Genomic DNA, 7,629 nt, shown 5'->3' with positions numbered 1-7,629 from the left:
CAGAATAATGCAGGCATTTAAGTCATGTAGCCAAGACAAGAGCACTTGACTGTCAGTGAATTGAGGGGCAGATTAACCTTGAAAAGAGTTATGCTACAGAAATGGGGAACTGAGGTTATAGATCAGTGGTAGAACTCATAGTCAGCATGTATGAGGTCCTGGATTCCACCTCCATCACAGCTAAAAATAAACCAACAGAATGGTTTATTGTAAAGTAACTGTAACTTGAGTTGAGAGGCAAAGATTTATAAAAGCTGGTGCATAAGAAGTATTATAGTACTCTATGTATAACATGCATTCAATAAACAATTTTTTTCTAAATCAATAGCATAATGTTTGAGTAAATGAGTGGGAAAAGTATTGCTATAGGTAGAAAAATAAATAGAAACAATCTGAATAAAAATCCATCACTTCTATCATTTTCACTGATTAAATATAGTATGGTTTAATAGCATCTTTAGCTATTAATGGGTATAATGGGATACACCTATAAAATATGTAATGATACATTTTTGATTAAATTAACTGATTTTTCTGAAATGAAATACAGTTGTAAACTATCACTGTTTGACGCACAGAACTAATTTGGGAGTATTTGTTTTTGAGATAGTGTCTGACAAATTATCCCTGACTGGACTAGTTATACTAGGCTGGCTTGGAACTATGAGAGGTCCACCCACATTTGAGTGTTGGGAATAATGGTACTTCACCCCATGCATCCCACATAGGTGAAATGTTTCAACAATCATGCAATTTGTGAAAGTTTATAAATTGAAGTCTGGGGGAATTAGAGACTCCAACTATTCAACACAGGGTTAAATGTGTTGACCCAGGGCATGTCTTGTACTTTCTTCACAAGTAAATAAATCACCTCCCTCTTGTCCTTTCCCTAAAGTTTGTGTCATTTGTGCTGTATCAATCAACCCACCCATCACAGAACTTGGGGTTATTTTGCTTACATAGAAGATTTGCTGCATTCATTTATTTTTAAACTATATTAGCCAATTCTGGTTTAATTTTTATGTCTAATAAATGTATTTTTCTTTGAAAGATAAATATTTGTTATCATATTACTCATCTCGCTCAGAGTCCCATCAATCCAATTAGCCTTGTCAGATGAGTCCTTATACCTCTGTCTTTCCTGCAGATCACACATTCTCACATTGACACAGGGCTCTCTATAGTCTATCAATTCTCATGTGTAGATCCCAACTCTTTTCCATCTACACTTCAGCATGTCATATATCCCTTTTCTTTCCTGTTTCATTTCTTTTCTCTCATGGTCTCCTTTCTACTTTCATGCCCCACAAGCACACAAACACACACACACACACATACACACACACACACACACACACTCATAAATACAAATTTTAAATTTTAAAATTGAGTTTATGATGTGTATGTGACTAAACAATATATCCTCATGAATGGACTCTACAGCAAGATTCATTAAGACTTTGAACAGGTTCCAATTTTACCTCTAATTGGGCAATGAAGAGTAGGACAAAGATGGGTTAAGAACCCATTTAGAATCCCAGTACACGTGATAAACTGGTAAATGGGATTATGAAACTAAGCACCTAGTTAAGTATTAACATTCTTGAAATACCTTACCTTTTACAGCCTTGTTTTTCTGCATACCAGTCTGGGCACTACAATGATTCTTGTAGAATTAGCCATTAACAAATATTTTTTGGCTATTTAGCAAATTATAAAGCCCCTACTGGGTTTTAGAATGATTCCTGTAAAATTGGCTATTAACAAATATTTTCTGACAGTGATGACAGAATATTCCACAGAGTTGTGGCTGAAAGAGAAAAAAGCATCTTGAAGCAGCAGAAAAAATAGATAGATAGATAGATAGATAGATAGATAGATAGATAGATAGATAGATAGGTAAATAATAAATCTTTGAAGGTCATCATCTTGCTAAGTATCTGATAAAAGTTAGCATAGTATTTACTGGCAACAAACATGGTTCCTAACATGAATTAGTGACCCGTGTTTGGGAAACAGTTAAAAGTAATATTGCACAGGCACACAGACAGTTGGGGTATCATGAGAAAACTTAATGAATCATGATGCATGGTCTAGGGTAGAAAAAAAAGACCTTCTTTAAAAACAGAGTACTTAGAATCACTCAAGGGAAGTATCAAGCATCCACATTAAAGTGGCTTAATGCAGAGTGAGTTTCCCAGGGAGAAAGAAATAAAAGATCATTCTTTGTTTGGTAAGCTACCACTTGTGAAATATTGCTTCTGTGAAAAGCATGAGTGACAAAGAATCAAAACAATATAATGGTTGCAACCATCTCTTAAAAGTTGTAAGAATGCTTTACTATCACAGGTTTACAGTTGGATCTCTGTCTCTTGAACTCTTGAATGACAAGATTCAACCAAAAGGTTTCCATCCAATGGATGCTGTGCAATATATATATACTTTGAGCTCTACCAAGATCCTGAAGTACCAATGTGAAAGCATGTCATCTGTTCAGTCACAGAATGTCACAAGCACAGTGAACAAATATTAAGATTCAGAACCAGACATCCAGACAGAAGGGGATTGCATGAGGGTATAACTCAAAGATGTTGCAAAACATGTTTAATTGCCAGAAAGTTTGGGTAGAAAAAATTCATAACATTTGTTGGGATTGTGAGCTATAAATCAGGTATATGTTAATCTCCTGAAATGGAGACCAAGATACATACTGTCCCTAATATGCCTCACTTCTCCATCACAACAATAACCTTCCCTTTGTAAGCATCCTTGTCCATGGAACATCGTATATAACTGATGGCCCTAAACCAACACTTCATTTTCACCTAAAGTTAACATCCCCATTCAAATTCTGTGTTGGTATTATATATGGTATGGATTTTGATAATGATATGCATTTACTATTATAAAATCATACAGAATGTATTTTCTGTCCCTCAGCCAATTTCTAGTCTGCTTAATCTTGCCCTTTCCCCCATAAATATCTGACAATGATTATTAACCTATTTTCTGTCCTTATAGGTCTGCCTCTTTCTGAGTATCAACCACATAATATGTGGCCCTTTTCAGATTGATGTCTTTCATGTAATAATATGCACTAAAATTTCCAATGTATATTTTCCTTTACTGTCAGATCTTTACTTTGCACTGAGTCTATTTTCTAGATGTACCACACATTACTTAACCCCACTTACATGTACAGATTTTTTTTTTGCTTCCAAATTCTGACAATAATGAATACATTACTGTAAACCCCTCTATGCAGATGTTTTGCTTTAGCCAGGCAGTGCTGGTGCATGCCTTTAATCTTGGCACTTGGGAGGCAGAGTCAGGTGGACCTCTGTGAGTTACAGACCAGCCTGGTATACAACAGCTAGTTCCAGGACAGCCTCTAAAGCCACAGAGAAACCCTGTCTCGGAAAAACCAAAACAAAAAACCAAACAAGAAAAAAAAAAACACAAGTTTTAAAACTTTGTGTGTGCTGATAGGAGTCAGGCAGAAGAAGAGGGGACACTCACCTCAGAGGGAGCCGTTAGAGGTTCCAGGAGAGATCTGGCACTAGGGAGATTCCCAGAGATCTACAAGAATGACACCAACTGACAATCTAGTCAATGGTGGAGAGGCTACCCTAAATACCCTTCCTCTATAATGTGACTGATGACTGCCTTATATGCCATCCTAGAACCCTCATCCAGTGGCTGATGGCAGCAGAGGCAGACACCCACAGATAAACACTGAACTGAACTCTGGAACACAGTTGCAGAGAGGGAGGAGTGAAGAGCAAAGAGGACGGGGCCAGGCTGGTGAAGCCCACGGAGACAGCTGACCTGAACAAGGGTGAGCACATGGACCCCAGACTGATGTCTGGAAGGCCATCACCGGACTGATCCAGACCCCTGAACTTGGAGGTCAATTAGGAGGCCCTGGCACTCTATGGAGCCCATGGTAGTGGATCAGTATTTATTCCTGGTGTAGGAAGTGACTTTGGGAACTCATCCCACATGGAGGGATGTTTTCTCAGACTGGACACATGGGGGAGGGCCTAGGCTCTGCCAAGCATGATATGACAAACTTTGGGGACCCCCCCAGGAGGGCCTTACCCACCCTGGTGAGCAGAGGGGGGGATTAGGTGGGGGACTGGTGGGAGGTTGGGGGGAGGGGAGCGAGAGAGAGGGGATTGACATGTGAAGCAGCCTTGTTTCTAATTTGAACCAATGAAAAACAAATCACAAAACTTTGTGTGTGGTTGAAATCTAGAATTTTATGAATGTGCTAAAATATTTCCGAAGTGACTGTACCATTGTGTTGACACCATTAATGAATTGAGATCTTATTTCTATGTATTCAAGGCATGATTTTTCTTCACAACATTCTGGGTTATGGAGCCGAAATGGATGTGTTGTAGTCTTATTGTTTTAACACATTTTTCCTGATGGTGTATGATAAGGAATAGGTTTCCACATTTTTATTCATTTACAAAGTAGTGAGGACTAAAATAACCCCCATAAATACACAATCATACACACACACACACACACACACACACTTCTGAATACAATATAAAGAAAATATAATGTAATTGCTCTTCCTAGCATATCATGCTGGACAGCTAAACACCCACTAACCTGCATGCAGAAGAGTGAATTCAGAAACAAACATTATTTTTTACAAAAATGAACTCACAGCAGACTGCAAACCTAGATATACTCAAAAGCAAGAACAAAACTCCTCTAAGATAACACAAGAACAATTAAAGCAATCTAGAGTTCAATCATGACATTTTAAGCATGCCATAACTGGCAAGAACAATGAAAAATAATTGATATGATGATTTTCATCAAAGTTATTCTTCTGTGAAAAAGTCACTTTTAAAGACAAGTAACATAAGCAACACAACAGGAGAAATATTTGCTAAATACAAGTGTCATGAAAGACATAAAACGTATGAAAAAAGCTGTTAAAATTCAAGAAGTAAAAGTACTTTTTTTCTCTTCTTTCTTTTTTTCCTCATTTATTTATTTATTGTTGTTGTTGATGTTGAGATGGGATTCCACTTGTAGACTTAACCCCTTGTAGGCTGAATCTTATCAGGATGGCTTTGAACGCTGCTCCTTGAGTATTGGATTTAGGTGTGTGTGTGTGTGTGTGTGTGTGTGTGTGTGTGTGTGTGTGTGTTTGTGTGTGTGTGTGTGTGTGTCTATACCTAGCTAATAATATAATTTAAAAACATCAAAAGACGTTTTTAAAAATAAACTTAGGTATATACTCAGGCATACACAGGGCATCTTCTTGCACCAGCATGGCCACTGCCATGTATACAGCTACAGCACTGTCATTTCAGGAAGGATGCTGAAGGACATATCCCTTCTAGTGTATGGCCATTGCGGCACAGAGTTGTCTGTGGGGCTAGCTTGCCCTCCATCCGCTGAGAGCATGCTGTGAATACTTCATTTCAAGCAGCTCTGGATTGACTGCTGGCAAAATTGCTGGATCTGGCATTTTGTTCCTTGGTAGAAGGATTGGAGGCACTATCCTGTAACCCTAATTGCAAGTCCTATTTGGGAAAGTGTAGAGAAAGCCATACCTTACTCAGACAAGGTATTTGAAGTAGTTCTTCTTTCTGAACCTTCTACAGTCCTGTCAAAAAGAAAGCTGAATCAGTCTAGTTCACTAAAATTCTCCAGTGTATCAGAGGTGGTGAAAGGCTCCTAACTGAATGTGGCAAGACTCCAAAACAGAAGACAGACACTTCAGCTTCAGCAGGTGACACTCTTCCAATCCCAGCCCTTGTGCTTCAAGAGGATGTTACAAAAATAGTAATTGCCCTGACATTGATAAAGTAAAACTCTCTTCTGTAAACACAGCTCTGGTTGAGAGCTTAGAAGACTGGACGAGCCAGACTGTGCCTGTCATTCTGCAGGTACTTTAGCCAAGAATGCTGTGGTTCAGCCATCAGTGCACACTCCAACATACAAAAAACAGCCATGGACAATCCCCACAAAATGGGTGAGAAGTTGGCACAGTGGCATAGAGTGGAGAGTGCACTGAAGGAATAAGGAAAAAAGGTAGTGAATGAAGCTTGATGATATTATTCTCAAACTAAAAAAGACTTAGAGAAGGTGAAAAATGTAAACCTCATGGAATTGGCCCAGAGGGGGGTACTTCACAACATTATAGTTGTTCTGGATAATGTGGTCAGAAAGATCCAGACTGCTGAGTAGGAGGTTAAGGTAGTGTTTGAGCATCATGAATTTGTGGTCAACAAAGAAACAGATTTAGAAAAGAGCTGAACACCATCCCATGTGTCACTCACAGAAGGAAATGGATGGGTATTTATGATCTAGTCAATAAGCTCTCACAGATGACCTGACTGTTCATGCCTATGATAGCATCAACCAGCTTTACAAAGTGCTAGCACAGCAGAAATCCACAGAGAAACAGCACATTGGGCTAGCTTTGGAGAGGCAAAAGCTAGAAGAAAAGTGGGCCTCTGTTTCTTCAGAGGCAAAGACACTAGAGCAGCACAGAGATGAAACACAGGCTGAGCAGGACAGAAAGTAGAGGAAGCCAGAGATGCCATGGAGAGTGAAATGTGAACACAGCTTCACTGACAGGCAGATGCCCACACTGATCATTTATGAGATGTCCTCAAGCTGCAGTAATAGGAGCTGAAGTGTGAATTTGAGCAGGGCCTGTCTGAGAAATTCTCTGAGCAAGAATTGAAGTTTCATTATCACAGACAAGAATGAGTTGGCAACTTCAATCTGGACTTGAACACTGCTTATGCCGGGCCTACAAGAGTCTGTTCAGATTCATGCAGTTACTGAAGAAACAGCCAGAAAAACCCACCATTTCCAACACTGATTAGAGGCATTAAAGCACAGCATGAAAATCTTATCTGAAGAAAAATCTACTTTCCCATTGGGGAATACAGTTGAGGCAACTGTTCTGATAATGAATTTTCCAGGTTTTAACTGCAGGCACTGTCCCAGAAATCCTGACACGAGGGGTAGACATTAAGAAGACCCTAAAAGCCCATCTCTATGCTGTTCAAAAACTAGCCTGAAAAGTAGCAATGACTGATGGAACCAGAAATAACCTGTACCTCGTCTTCCTCCCGTACTGTACCTCCTACTTCAGTTCCCACCTAAGCAACTGAAACCACTGCAGAGCTCCACCCTGAAGATAGAAACACATTTAAATTTCTCTCATATGCCACCTATGGCATTGAACATGATGACCTGGAGCTGGCATCTAAGTTTGTCAGTCAGCTAAAAGAGGAGTCCAGAAGAGTAACAGAGGCCTGGCTGAAAGAGGCCCAAAGGAACCTGGAAACAAAACAGCTAGTGAAGATCCTGCCTTCATATGCCAGTGCTGTGAGAATAGGAACCACTTAAAGTGCAGCAAAAGGAAGGCCTGGGAAGAGTTCTGTGCTGTCATATTTCATGTCAAATGAAACAGGCATTGGTATCTGCAGGGTTTTCAACAAGGGTTTCAGATTTGTTTTGAACTGAGCAGGTTTAAAGTACTGTGTGAGACGTTAAGTCCTGTCACATTTACTTTCCTTACACCACTGTAATGCCAGTGAACTCCAGGAGGCTTTATTTGCAACCTGGGTAACATTCCTA

At 39.4% G+C, this 7,629-nt stretch overlaps 1 pseudogene; it reads left to right on the top strand.

Moving 5' to 3' along the window:
• Positions 1 to 5,375: 5,375 nt before the first annotated feature.
• Positions 5,376 to 7,398, top strand: LOC100753474 (annotated as a pseudogene).
• The last annotated feature ends 231 nt before the right edge of the window (positions 7,399 to 7,629 follow it).

Source organism: Cricetulus griseus, chromosome 5 (assembly GCF_003668045.3).
Source record: "Cricetulus griseus strain 17A/GY chromosome 5, alternate assembly CriGri-PICRH-1.0, whole genome shotgun sequence".
Lineage (NCBI taxonomy): Eukaryota > Metazoa > Chordata > Mammalia > Rodentia > Cricetidae > Cricetulus > Cricetulus griseus.
This window is presented reverse-complemented; position numbering and strand designations above follow the sequence as displayed.